Below are 15789 nucleotides of genomic sequence, written 5' to 3'. Positions count from 1 at the left end.
GTGATTCCTCCCTTTGATCACTCAGCAAAAATTGTGTGATGCTTGTCATTTATCTCGTGACGAAGTTTAGTACATCGTTATTTTAACGAAGGATGATATTTATCGGCGTTTAGTTAAGGAGAAATTTTTTGAATATTAAAAAAATGTAATTGATAAGAAAATGGTTGGAAAGTGAGTTTGGTAAGAAAATATATAAAAAGTTGTTTGGTTAGAAAAAAAATTACCAGACAAATTAGGTAAGATTTATAAAGTTTATGTTTGGTTTAAGGTAAAATATAGATGAAAAAATAACTTCAAATTACAAAATAACCCTCGTAGCAGACACTATTGTCTAATAGAAGAAAGAGGATATTTTTGGCATCCACATGTGTCCTCTTTCTCCCATTAGCAAAGGCAACTTGAAAATACCACCTAGAAGAGGTATTTTTAATAGTATTTTTTCTCCAATTTTTCACACAAATGTAAATGGCTAGGCAAAATGGATGCATAACTAATTTTTTTAAAAGCTTAAACCAAATAAAGAAGTCCAAAAATGACACATTAAGATGCATGACTAACTTCTAAGAAACCCTCAAGCAAACTCTTTCTTAGAGTTGTATTCTAATGACAAGACCAGTGGAAAAGGTTAATAGAAATATTTTCGGGTTATATCCACACACACAAAATTGTGCCATGCTTTTTAAAAAAAAATAAAAAAAAAGCGATGGGTCCACACTTGTTTCTTTCCACACAAAATTTAGAGCTTCTATTGTAAAAAAGGAGAAAATGTTTAGGGAGAAAAAAAAACGTGAGACTTACTTATTTTTATGTAAGTGTGGCAAAAAAAAAAAAAATTCAACAAATAGTAAAATTAATTTTTTCATATGTTTATTAATATAATAATAATAATCAACATTATGAAAAAAGAGTAAATATTAAATATGAAATAACGCATACATGACAAATAAAATAACAATAATGTTAGACATATAAAATTAAGGAAAAATGTTTGTCATTTTAAATGACATAACACTCTGTCCTTTTAAGAGAGAGACAGACACAGAAAAACAAATTTTATTTAAATTTTAAATTAAAAAATCATCCACTTTCTCTCTCCCATGATTTCCATTTTTTTGTGTCTATCTCTCTCCTAAAATGACATAACTTATGTCATTTAAAATGACAAACATCAAACCCATAAAATTATATGTATATTACTAAACAGGGGAAGGTTATATTTACAAAAAATTTATTTACAAACTACACTAAGTATGACTGGTCATACTTCAACCAATAGTGTAATTTGAAAAAAAAAATTGTAAATGGATCCTTCCCTTACTTAACATCGACACAATTTTTATCATATAATCACAATTTAACATACCTTATTTTTTCAAACCTAAACTCTATTTTTTTCGCATGTATATGTATACAAAATGAGAAATTATAAGTGCCATATTTGTTATTTTTTGAATAATTTATTTTAAAAGAATCATTTAAAAAAAGTTCTAGAAAACAAAGAAAAACTTTTTTCTTCCAAATATGCTGGTTGAAACAGGCACTGATGACGTAGTTAGCCATTGTCATAATATAGATTTTTCAATTTTCATTTGGTTTAGTCTTTCGAATTGCATTTGTTTCAGGTCTTTCGAATTCCATTTGTTTCGTAACTCCACCATTACTCTTAATTGGTAGCGATAGATAGGCACGGTGTCGCAATCATACATGACTGATGATGACTGTCTTTATCAAATCACTGATGGACATTTTTTTGCAACCAATAATTTCCATGAGAAATTGAATAAACTTATGAGTTATGCCCTGTTGCCATGGATTTTCATTACCCTCTTATCCTTTCTTTCTTTAAACAATTAACGAGAAAAGATAAATAAAATTTTAATTAGATAGGTTGCATCATAGATTCAACAACATATGTGCATGAACATTAACAAACAACTTTAATCTCTATGACACACGCATAGTAATATACACACAAAAATTACATGTTTAGTCAGCATACAATTTTATGTTTTTTTTTTAATAATAATAATATGTGCCTATAATTTAAAAGTTACAAATGGGTTTTTGCATTGGTTTATTTTAAAATGATAAGGTCTCATTTAATTATATATAATATTTATTATAGGTACCAATTGGAAAATTATCAAAAAAAAGACTTGCAATTTAAATTAAACCAAAAAAAAAATTACCCAAAGAAATGAGATTTAAAAAAATGTGGTTATATTTTATCGTGTAATAGAAGTTAATATGAAAAAAAATTGAACGAAACAAGTGAAATACATTAACTATTAGAGTTTTATTTTTTTAAATTTGTTTGATACCAAACAGGCACATTGCAAGCTAGCTAACCAAGACTTGGCTTAGGCTTGTCCCTAGTCCCCATGTTAGAAAATATATTAGTCAGCAATTAATTGGCACACATATTTATGCTTACTCATGAACGACATGTGCTTTCACATAAAAAGAATATTCAAATTTAAATACTCAATACCATTGCCATTGGAGGGAGCAAGAGAGATTTTCTTACAATTTATAAAGTATGGTAAGCAAAAATAGTATATAATTTCTTTTCTTTTTTTCTAATTCTTCAGGAATCTTTTATAGTGCGGGTGCAAGGGGTGCTCTCCTACATCTAATTGTTTTTGGAGTTGCACGAGTGATGGTGCAACCAAATCATTTGAAGAAACTTCTGGAATTACTTCTAGTCCAAGCTGATAACTAAAAAGCAGAATATAAGTCATTAGTGATATGTAAAAATAGAATATATGCATTTTTATCTAGTTGGTAAAAGAGCAAAATACAAGCCATTTGGAGGAAATTTCTCTTGTGCAGAGGATGTATTCACTTTGATTTTATTTTTTTTTGTAAGTAGCGTTTGTTATGCGGTTTGTTTTAGGATTTTCGGGAAATTGAAAGATGGTAATCTTTATTATCTACGTTTGGTATAAAGTATTTAAATTTTTTTCAGAAAATTAATTTTTCCGGAATTTTATTTTTTGTGTAAACTTTTTTGAAAATACGATTCAAGAATACCATCCATGAGGTGATATTCTAGGATTTTCATGACAAAAAAAAATTAAATATAACCAAATATAGTATCAAGAAAATCAACTCAACATTTTCAAAAATATTTTAGCCTATCAAATAATTTTTTGATAATATTCTCAAAAAACTTAATTTTCCATTATATTCTTGAAAATTGTGATTTCAAGATTAAAAAAAAAAATTCTCCTCTACCAAACTCTCTCTAAAAAAGAAAATTTTCTTCCACTTGATTTATATTTTTTTAAGTTATTTTCATCTAAATTCTTTTTTTTTTTATTTCTTTTGAACAGATGTATGATGTTTCCGCTGTAACAAAAAAATGCTGCCATTTGGGATATGTAAATATTATTATTTCGTACACTTATATATTATAATAGAATGGGAACATAGAAAGTTTAAAATTTTACATCTGTTTGATTTAAAAATTATAGAATTGTACGTGGAGCCACACATATTTAGAAAATTTATATCTGGAGCCAGATCAGCATCCTGGTTCAATCATAAAGTTGTTATTATGGTTATGGTACCTAAAAATTCGACAACAGATTTGAAGTACAGATAATAAGAGATAACCACAATTGCACAAACGACAAGTGTGGGTTATTGACGTGGGAATGGATTTTCTCATGTTAAAATTTTACATAGAAAAAAATTTATATTTGTCTCTTTTTATTATTATTGATAATTAGATCTCATATTTTTAATACATATACAAAAAGTGATAAAAAAAAAAATTACATAATCAAATCATATAAATTTTTAACATGAGATTATCCATTCTTTATATATATAGAGACCTACGAGTTTGAGCCTTTCAATTAATTAACATATAATTATGCATTTCAATGAATGCCCAGCTGTAGTATGCTGTGAACAACAACATATGGTTGACTTAACCAACATTATTATATAAAATTTTGTCCTTTCTATTCATTCACTAAAGAAAATAAATTTGTCCTCTTGTGCCCTTAAAAATAAAATAAAATCTAATCTGCCCTTAAAATTGATTGTAAATTAATGGTCCAGTCCTCATCCAACTAAGCACATTACAACTATAAACTATTAGAAATTGAAATTTAGGACTAGCTCATTATTTCAGATGCTTGCTTCATTAATCTATTATATAATTTACTTTCTAAAAGTATTATTTTAACCTTTTCTAACTAATTTTGTTTTTAAATAATCAAAGAAATTCTTAAGCTTGAATCACTCCAACCACTTAAATGTTTAAGAAAGGATATTACTAATACATTTTCCAATATGTTTTTATTATTACATCAATTCTGTATATATATGTCTCACTAAATTGAGAATTAATGAACCCAAATTATTTAGTGAGACTTACATGGAATCTACCCGATAATAGAAATTTAGTTAAAAAGAATGCGGCGATTAATATATTAGGGATAGATTATTCTACCTACTATTTTTTCTGCCTACTTTTACTTATCACCCTTCAGTACTGATAGATCAAAATCTGAATAGGAGAGAGAAATAAGATCTAACAGTATTAAAGGGTGGTAGGCAAAGATAAACAGAAAAAATGATAGGTAGAATAACTTATTCCTTATTAGTATTACTAGTGTTTGAATAAGCTCCAAAAGTTTAAATAAATTATGTTCAAAAACAAAAAAATCCTATAAAATAAATAGGTTGCCAACACACAGGTTAACGCAAGTGGAGTCCAAATTGACGATATTGGTAGCACGTTTAAAATGCAGGTTCACTTGGTCCAACTCGTTTATTTTGAACATGTTGTGGGCTGAGCTGAGCAACTGCGAACCCAATTGGCCCATCATTACCTTCCTCTTTATATAGGCTTTGCAACGATGGATATATTCGAGTTTTTGCCCAACCTATTCTCGTCTAATCCTTCGAAATAATATTTTTTTTGGATATTTTTTTTTTTTGGATATTAAAATAATATTCAATCTACCTGTACTTACTCATAATGTTTAAGAGGATATGATATTGTGTTTTTTTTTTTGGTTATGTCTACTCTGCTTACTCTTCTCTCACATAGTTAGAATAGATTTTCAAGAGAAGAAAAAAAAAATAAGAAGAGAAAGTTAGTTGAAATTCTGATCTAATAATATTGAAGAGCAATAGATAGAGTAGTCACAAAAAATATAAGCATAATATCTTATCTTATGTTTAAGAAAAAAAACCTAAACCTATAAATGTAACAAAATATTTAAACTCGCACTTTACCGGCCCTATTATGTATTTAACTACCTACTAAAACTAAAAATATATGACTCGCCTAACTACATTAATTTACTCTTCATTTTTCTTTTTGTGATGTCATATGAGCCTCATGTATTTATAATTTTAATAAGAAACTATGTATTGCAGTAGCACTAAAATTTTATTTATACTTGACAATATTTTAGATATAAAGTTACATAATGAATCTTAAAACAATTATTATTTAATTTTAACTAAAAGACACTCATGATAAGGTTGAAATAACGAAGTTGAATTACGTTTTGTTAAGAAAATATATTATTAAGAGGTTTGTATTTGTTATTTAACATGACACAACAAAGTTTCTTACACATACAATATTTTGTGGGGCCCACACTTTTTGAAGAAAAAAAAATTATGGTACGCAAAACGAATCTCTATAACATTACACAATCACTTTTCCTACAACATAACTCTTATAAAATTCTATTATTAATGAATATTGACTTTATTATTAAGTTAAACATTATTGCCATGCCCGAGGCATGAGGAATAAGCATATTTTTTTAAGTAAACTCATGGTATCTTCGCTATGTAGGATTAAACTAATTTCTTCGTGACTTGGAGCGAGAAGATTTTTACCATTAGCCCTAAAGTGCTCCCATGATTGATACCATGTTACTTAGAAGTAAAATTAAAATGAGGTTAATGTTAGGAGTAACTGAGTTGGCAAGTGAGCTTTCAATGGTTTAGTTGGGTCAGGAATTCAAATTTTTGAAAAATCTTTGGAGATCGTAGAACCGTATCAGGGTAAAACAAAACTAAAAATGTAGTTATGAAACATCTACAAAGTTTTGTCCAATAATTAAATTAGAGTAAACTCGGGTCATGAAATTTATACATGTCCCTGATCCATAAGTGCCAAATTACACACGTCTCTGATCCAATATTGCTAGTGAATTCCGAAAGATACAGTTGACACATCCTTTATCCACGAAAACAGAAAATTTGTCTAATTCGTTACCTAACTGCTAATTAGGAGATGCCAAATTCAAAATATTCTTGGCTTCCACGGTTTGATCCATGTCTCCTACGACATTGTTCAACGTGCATATTGTTCTTGATTCTCTGCCATCCTCGGTTTTGATCTCTTTTATCCTTCTAATGGTTTCCACCATGTCTAAATCGCTTTTGAGGGTTACTTTCAGTGCAAGAAGGAAGCAGCACCAATATGGAGGAGTTGCACCATTTCACCTAGAGTGAATTAATTCCTAGAGCTTGCAATTGCAGGATCAATTAGTTCTGATTCCCTTCCCTCAGAAATTGCTTATTTAACCCTTCCCATTGCTAAGATATTGACAAGGAAATTTTGCAATGAGTATCTCAAGTATCACAATGTCTTGAGGAATATCGAAAGACCTCATTCTAATCCTGAGGAATATCCCCTGAAAATTTATTCCCTGACAAATACATGGCTTTCAAGAAACCTATTCGATTGAGTTTTGGGATGGAACCTAAGAAAGAATTGTTCACAATGCTGATAGTTCGAAGACCCCATTCCTCCAAGGCGAAGCCCCCTTACAAAGCCATTGTAGCAAACAACACCTTCCCATGCGGAACAATGCATAGAAAAAAGCCACCCAACTATCAAGAGCTTCAGCATCAGAAAATGAGTTTTCGACCAAAAAAAAAAAAAAAAAGTAGGTTCAAACTGGTTCATATTTGATTCTCCTTAAGTAAGGTCTTAGATTTAAGTTCTTTTTGTTTTGAAAATGTGGATTTAAATTCTTGTACATCCAAAAAATCGTTTTTCAAAAGCTAACTCTACCATAATGTGAATATTCCCAATAGAGGATACCTATGATTTATTAAAAAAAAAAAATGAGTTTTCGAGACTAAGAAGAGAGTTGGTTCTTCAGAACCTATTGGCAACTATGGAATGTGATTGTGATTTTTTTTTTGTCTCAACTTCTTATATTGCTACAAAAATTTTCATCTTATGTCACCAATTATAATTACGTTTTACCAGCAAGACATAATTATAATATTAAAATTATTTTTTATCTCTATGCCACATCAGCCAACAGCTTTTCGAGGAGAGAAAAAAAAAAAGCTTTTAAAATTATAACTATATATTACCAGTAAAATATAATTGTAATTGATTGGTACATAAAAATTTCCCTTGCAGCAACATGAAAATTCATTTTGCCTATTTTTTCCGGTAATTATTTTTTTTGCTTTTCCTTGATTTTTTTGAGACCTCTGCATTCATGCATGATGTGTGGTTTCTTTTGGGAGATTGCAAAGAGAGCCTGTCAAAGTGGCGTTAAAAATTATAACATGTAATTAGGGAATAATATCACTTATGTAGTAGGAGATAAATTTTATCTTTTATTCACATATAAAAATATACGAGATCTCTTTTCTTCTCATATGGACCCACACACTTTTATGTATGTGTAAAAAATAAAAGTATCTCTTATAACATGAGAAATATTAATCTCGTGTAAAAGTGTGTGAAAGATAATGTTAAAAAATTATAATATGTAATACAAGAATAATGTTTCTCATATCGAATAAGATAAATTTTTTCTATTACATACATATAAAAGTGTGTGAGATCCATTTATTTCACTCTTTTCTTCTCACATGACTCCACATGAGCCCCACACACTTTTATGTTTAGTAAAAGGTAAAAGTATCTTCTACAAGATGAGAAACATTACTCTCATCTAACTATTATTGTCCATGTATTGTTTATGTTTGAAGTACTAATGTTTATATTGGTATAAATCAAAGGGATAACTCATAAGATAGTATATTTATCATTTTTTTATGCCTACTTTACCTGTTTGTCTCTACAGGATTAGATCATAATATCGAGCTGATTTTTAGTATAATAACAGTACCTACTCATTTGCCAAAAATAAAAAATATGGGATATAGGTTGAAGGGTAATAGTTTTCTCATGTAGTAGGAGATAATAATTATCTCCTACTGACTCATTTGTATAAGTGGGGTCCACTTTCAAGGGAAGAAAAAAATAAAAGAAGTGAGACCCATCTTGAATTTGTGTGTGTAGGAGATAGATTTTTTTTATGTAACATAAGAATAATAAATCCCTAGATTGAAACAACCATAAAGGTGAGGGTGATGTAAAAATGCTATTTTTTGCCATATTTGATAAATGACTAGAGCACAAAAAGAGTGAAAGTTCGTTAAGATTGGGATCTAACACTCCAAAAAAATAAGTAAAATAAGTATAATATCTTATCCTTAAATAAAATGGTTACTTCTTGAAATAATATTTGATTATCGGGCAAGAATAAATAATTTTTTTTAGGCAAGTACATAACTAGAGTAAATATTATCTTGGGTTCCTAACAAAAAATACGGTCTCCACTTTAATTCCTTACAAAAAAAAAAAAAAAATTAGTCTCAAGGTTCCTAAGAAATTCAAAGTGGACCTATTTTAGTCCTTTTGAGGGACTAATGTGGGTCTTTTTTGAATTTGTGAGAGATCACGATTTTAACTAAATGGGTCCATTTTTAATTTCTTAGGAATCTCAAGACTAATTTTTTTTGTAAAGAACTAAAGTGGGGACCATGATTTTTGTTAGAGATCCAAAAGGATTTTTACTCACATAATTATTATTAGAGTAAGAATATCAAACTCCTAATACTGAATTATGGACTTACAAAGTCGACACCCTTTTTTTTTAGAGGTAACCCAACCTAATGACCTCTTTGAGATGAATTGACTCCCCTCAGTATCTCTATAAGTTTCGACTCTTTGAACCGACTATAAGACTAATCCAAAGTCAAAACCGGCTATATGTATAAGGTGCTGGGTACAAGTACAACCCCACAAAAAAGTTAGAATGAATTGGATTACAAAGTTTAATACAATTTTTCTTTTTAATTGGGCTTAGCAGTTTTTCCTCAAGTTGTAAACAATCTTGAATACTTTCCCTTTTTTGAACTTTTTAATATGACCGTATTATTTTGGATTAGATAAAATCAACACTTTTCATAGAAAAACCGGCCCAGTTCACACAGCACCTATTTTGACCTGATCTTTGGGGTTAAGGTTAACTTGGTTCTTGACAAGATGAAGACCCTCAATATAGTACAGTGCATTAAAATAAGGTGTTTTGTTAGATCATTTTCTTTCTTATATTGTTGCTGATATGGACAAATACCTATCTAAAGCCATGATAGGATCCTTATTTTGTAATTGTAACATTAAAGAAGTAATTTCTCTCATAATTATTGGGAGGAAAATTAGAAAAGGAATCTCCCTCTATTGATATTAGGAAATGAATCATCTCTCTTTTTAACACGATAACACTATATTTTAAATCTCGATCATTCATTAACAATATCAACTTTTATAATTTTAATAACAAAGCTCCTAAAACAAAAAAAAAGTGTAAATAATTATTTTGAATTATTGAAAATTGATTATCAATGAATGTCTAAAATTTAGTATATGATATAGTCACGTTGATAAGAGACATAGGAAAATCGATTCCCGTGACCATTGTTATTAAAAACTAGTGTAAAAATATAAAAATTTATGTTCCTACGTTTTTACGTTTTAAAACGCAAGTAAAAACTCTCCTTAGTAAAAATTGATAAAAGTTACGTGTAAAAACGAAAAAATGATAGAAACAAAAGTTTTTACGTTTTTACTTAAACCAAAAAATCAAACCAAGTCAACTTTTAACTCATGATTGGTTTTATTTTTATATTTTTAATAAAATAAAATAAAAAATCCTATTTCCATCTCCTCAAATCAAATGCACAGTATCCTCTTCTAGCTATTTGAAAAAAAAAATCCTCATGCGAGGCCGCAGTATTTTTATTTAAGAGTTGTTAAATTTTATTTTATTTTATTTTATGTTGTGGAACTTGGTTATAGGAGTTGTTAAATTCTTTTTGTGTTTTTTGACTTATGTCTTATATAGTTATGTGACTTATATATTTTAAATATGAAGTTATTCATTGAATTTTGAGTAATGATTTATGTGATATTTTTTTTACATGAATATATATATAATTTTGTATCTTAACCTTAAGTAGTAAAAACTTTACGTTTTGTGTCGTTTCTACGATTTATATTTCTACCATTCTCTTCCGTTTTTACGTAAAAACTCGATTTTGACAACATTGTCTGTGAGATCCTCCTCCAAATAAATCCAAGTTGGTTTGCCCACTATGTATCATGGGTTATTGGTTTTTTTTAACATTTTCATCTATGTGCTAAATCTCAGATATTCACTAATGGGTTTTGTATCTATAATTTAACAAGACCACAACAACTTTCCTACACACACAACATTTTGTGGGACCCACAATTTTTGAAACCAAAAAAAAAAAAAAACTCTGGCACGCAAAACGAATCTCTATAACATAACACAATCACTTTTCCTACAACATAACTCTTATTAAACCCTTCACTAATATATCAACGATTATAATTTTAATAACAAAGTTCGTAAAATGAAAAAATAAAAATAGTCATTTTAATTAATGATCTTTACTTTATGAATAAATAATTGAAATTTAACACATGAAATAATCACTTTAACAAGAGACGTAGGAAAATTCTTTCCTATGAGTAGGGATGTGCATGGGTCGAATCGAACTGAATTGGTTTAAATGGTTCAGTTCAAAACTGATTCGGTTCAGAAGTGATTCGGTTCGGTTGAAAATGATTCTGTTCAGTTCGGAATCGATTCGGGTTGAGCCTATTTTGAAGAGAGAAAAATTTAAAAATTTAAAAAATAAAGTTATAAAAATCAATTTGGTTCGATTCGGAAACGGTTCGGTTTTTAAACCGATTTTAAAAATCGATTTGGTTCATAAACGGATTTTTTAAAAACCGGTTCAGTTCATAAACTGAATTTTAAAAATCGATTATTTTAACTGCAGTTTGGTTTGGTTCATAATTCGATTGATTATTTTACACACTCTTACTATGAGACCCTCCTGCAATTAAATCCAAATTCGTTTGCATACGGTGTATCATGGGTTGTTGATCCTATTTTCTCTTATCATAACAATAAGAGAAAATAAAAGTGACAAAATAAATAAATTAAATTAATTATCAAGTAGATGTGACTATGGATGTAAATAGGCTAGGCTAGGCTAGACTAGCCTTTGACTTAAATACATCAAGTCTATGTAAAAAATATTTGGTATGGCCTGACCTATTAGTCTGTGTAGGCTCCAAATTACAAGTCTGACCTGACCTATATTTAAAATATAAAAGCCTTGACCTAGGCATGTTAGCATGTTTAAGTCTATTGAACATTCAACAATTAAAAGAATAACTAAAATAATATTATTTTATTATTCAAAATTATTAAATAATAATATTTTTTATTACATTTTAAATAGCTAATATGATATAGGTCGGCCTGTAAGTTTATAGGCCTGACATGTACAATAAATACATATGGCCTGTTTTCTAAATAGGTTTTTTTAAAAGTATAGGCCTATTATATTTTACTACTTATAATAGACCAAGTCTGGCCTAATATAGGCTAGGTCATAGGCCCTTGTAGACTGACCTAGCCCATTTACACTCTTACACGTGACAAAATAAAAAAATTAAATTAATTATCAAGTTATCTTACAATTTTATCCGTGTTAGGAATGACAAAACCATTTAAACCCTATGGAAGGTAGTTGCTTGTTTGACGTACAGGTGAAATTTAATAGTGGACATGTGTACTGAATATATCTAGAAGTCATTTGTGGAGTATTTCTCTTGTTAAGGAGAGAAAGCTTGAAAAGAGTGGGACTGGGAATCACGGTCATATTTGGAAGTTATAAATTTTTCTATCAATTTCCCTTTAATTACTAGGAGAATGTAATTATTAAGAAAATTGTTGGAAAGCGAGTTAGGTAAGAAAATATAAAAAAAGTTGTTTGGTTGACCAAAATATTACCAGAGAACTTTATTTAAATTTGCAAAATCTATGTTCGGGAGAAACTTCGCACCTGCTTTTTCACTTCCTCAGTTATCTCAAAATACCACATCTCAAGTGGTATTCCATAATAGTGAATTTCATCCAAAAATCAACACAAAAGTTATTTCCCCATCTATCTTATTTTCCTAGTATTTTTTGAAAAAACCTGAACTAAACGTGATATTTTCTAATATTAACTTACATCTTCCCATCAATCTCAAAATAAACATACAACCAAACACTACCTAAAACAACGAAAGCAAAGTCAATTTGTTTCGTACCTTTCCATTTCCTTCATGCAAAGGCTCAATAATCTTCCGGGCCTCGAATTAAACGTGTTCCAAACAAAAAAAATTAATGGGAAATTCATTGGGAGAAGTTTGGTAGAAATGGGCCTACTTATAACTTTCATTTGAATTTTCATTATAAATTAATTATGAGTTTGATATTTCTCATGAGATAAAATTATATCCTACACACATAAAAATATGTAGAACACGTATTTTTTCTTTTCTTTTTACATGGCTTCATATGAACTCAACAGACTTTTATGTGTGTGCAAGAGATAATTTTATCTCTTATATGAGACCGATAGAAAAAATATGAGAATAATTTGGCTCTAAAAAAACTAGAACATGATGTGTAAGGATTTCTCAATTAAATATAAGGATAATAAAAGTTATTTTTCATTATGATATTTATCTTATAAGTTCCTTTTTTTATCCTGATTTGTCACATTAGTTTCATGTATGAGTTTTATTGTATACTTTAATGAAAAACAAAACAAAAAAATCCTTCCAAAAAACTCTGTCATTTTTTTAGGTTTTTCAAACCAACTGCTTTTTTCTTTAATAAATTTAGATCATGGAAAAACCTGTCTCGTATAAAACTAGGGAATACTATCAACCTCATTAAGGATTTATGGTATTATCTCATAAAATTCATATGTCATGTTAGATGTTGCCATTGAGATGATATTGATGTATGATTCATTAGGCTCAATTAGTCTGTGACATAGACAAGATTATGTCTTCGTAAACTCTTTATCAGGCCTAAATTGTCTAATGACTATACAGAGCACTAACAATGCTTTGTGGCCTCAAAACCAATCAAGTTGATATACATTACTAATTTAGTTATTGTGAGGATCGATCCTTTCATCTCGCTCATCCACCTTTTAATCATAAACAAGGAAGTAGTATCAACTCTTTAATGACTAAAAGTAGCTTTGCCAGGACATAGAGTCTTCCTCCGTAAACTTTTTATGATCTCTTAATATCATAGATTCCCGAGTTTTATAGAAGTCAACCAAGTCCTCACCACTCTTGTGGATAACTAATCCCTTATAAGGGAAGATGAATTCTTTCGGCTTGTTCATCTACACTTGTGCCTCATATCATACCCGTGAGTATAATATTCTCCTTATTTTTTAGGAAGATAGAGTTGTACCCCAAAGTATAGCCCTCCAACAAAATGTATGATAACAACCTCAAGTTTGAGGACGACTTGCACCACTAAACAATGAGAGACATTTCATATCCAATGCGACTCAATCTACTACAAATACACCTACAACATAGCTTGAGGCATCTCATGCACGCATGAGGTCTATACCTTAAATCTCCATGTAAATAACCTCTTGTCATGCTCGTTTGATTGAGGTGACCAATGCCCTTTATTGGTGACTCTAGCTAGGAACAATTTTAGAGAATAGTCATATTGTCAGCTTGAGTCCTCGAAATCATGATTTCATCATAGATCCTTAAGACACACCTATACTATTACAAGGGCATTTAATTATTTACATATATTAGGAAGAGAAAGATAATGTGAAGTGCTTTGAATGAATAAACATCAAAGATCATATAGTATTTTATAGCATAAAAGTGTCATTTGACTCTCAGATTGTATCTAGAACACCTATATATACTAACACCTTACTTAGTTCCGAGACTTCACCACATGCACTTGAACTCTCAACATTCTCTCCCTTAAGTGTGACTCTCAAGAATCAATGCTTAACTCTACAACACGAGTTTGGAGAGATTAACAAAAACACGAATTGCACCAACCACCATCTCCAAATATTCACTATAGCCCAATTATGTGGCTAATCCAAGCGATCCATTGGCTCTGATAGCAAAGTTAAGCACGACTAGGGAAATTCGCAGCGGGAAGATCACCATTAATAAGTTATATGACAATACACAAGTGGGGTTGATATCATATCTCCACAAAATATTATAGTGTTATATTCATCATTCATTTCACTTATATTATCTTAACTTATTCCATTTATATCTAATATGAGACTTCAACACACAAATTTAAAATTCTAACTCAAACTTGAGAATCAAACCCAAGAAATAAAATCCCTCTCATATTCTTGACTAGGCATATCTTATATCTCCTAGCAAATAAATACTTGAACCAAATAATATTGACCTCCTAAATTTTTGCTTGCTTTCCGCCATTGACTAAGACTAAACGTTGGGTTGCACTTGTACTATTGGCATGTAAATCACTGTCTCAATAGAATATAATAAATAGAAAGCAATCTCTGGTTTTCAATCACAAAAGACATCTTTTAAATTTTAGCAAAGTAATTTTACATAAATCTAACATGTCAAAATTTGTAAATCCGGCACCACGCCAAAGAAGAGAGAGAACACAAAATAGGGAAAATCCTAAAAACAATAAACGGATAGGTAGTAAAATCTGATAAGAAAATCTTATATTTTATAAAATAAGCGAATCGACCTACTACTTGAAGGGTTTGTTTTTTTCTACAGTTAATGTAGATAATTTATTTACATTGAATTCAAAATGACATCGTTTTGAGGCGGAAATCAAGGTATTTTTATAATTATAATTTGTTTAAGAATTATAAAAGTCTTTTTCATTATATTTTTAAGTTTTTCAATTTAAAATGACATCATTTTAAGAATGAATATAAATAACTTATCTGTATTCACTGTAGAAACATTAAAACCCTACATCAAATACAAAAACTTTTAGTTTTAATAGATAAAACATAATAAATTTAATTTTAAGTGGATACGATGAACCTGAAATATTAAGCATATCTTTATTTCTTGCACGTTTATAAAAGCCCCCCAACTAATGCAATTGAATTAACGTGACACGTTTCTAGATGGCCATGGTCGCAATTGCCCTTCATTGATTAGGATAGTAAGACTACTTTAATTTAGGGCCTCTCGTTAGTTGGTAGTATAAATTCATGTTTTATGCCTGTTGGACCGGTTGCTATGAGTCTATGACTATTCAAATTTGGTGCAAATTCAAGTCAGGTTGCTAGCTGACATTATTGTATGGTTCTATTCTATCACTGCCATTTACTTTTCCTCCGCAATGTGCTCCTCAGCCACGGGCATCTAGCTAAATCACCGAGCATCATTTTTTATTTTTTTTAACTTTCATCAACAAATAAATAAAAATAGTAAATATTTAAATAAATTAACTATATAGGCTGATTTCGTAGGCAAATACGATAAGTTGAGATAAAATAAGAGAGTTAGTAAAAAGGAAAAAATATTTATCTGAAAATAAAATTATC

This window comes from Gastrolobium bilobum, unplaced genomic scaffold (genome assembly GCF_033153095.1).
Source record: "Gastrolobium bilobum isolate Gb01-03AN ecotype WA unplaced genomic scaffold, APGP_CSIRO_Gbil_v1 utg7396, whole genome shotgun sequence".
Taxonomy (NCBI): Eukaryota; Viridiplantae; Streptophyta; class Magnoliopsida; order Fabales; family Fabaceae; genus Gastrolobium; species Gastrolobium bilobum.
The sequence above is the reverse complement of the archived record's forward strand: the minus strand, read 5'-3'. Positions refer to the sequence as shown.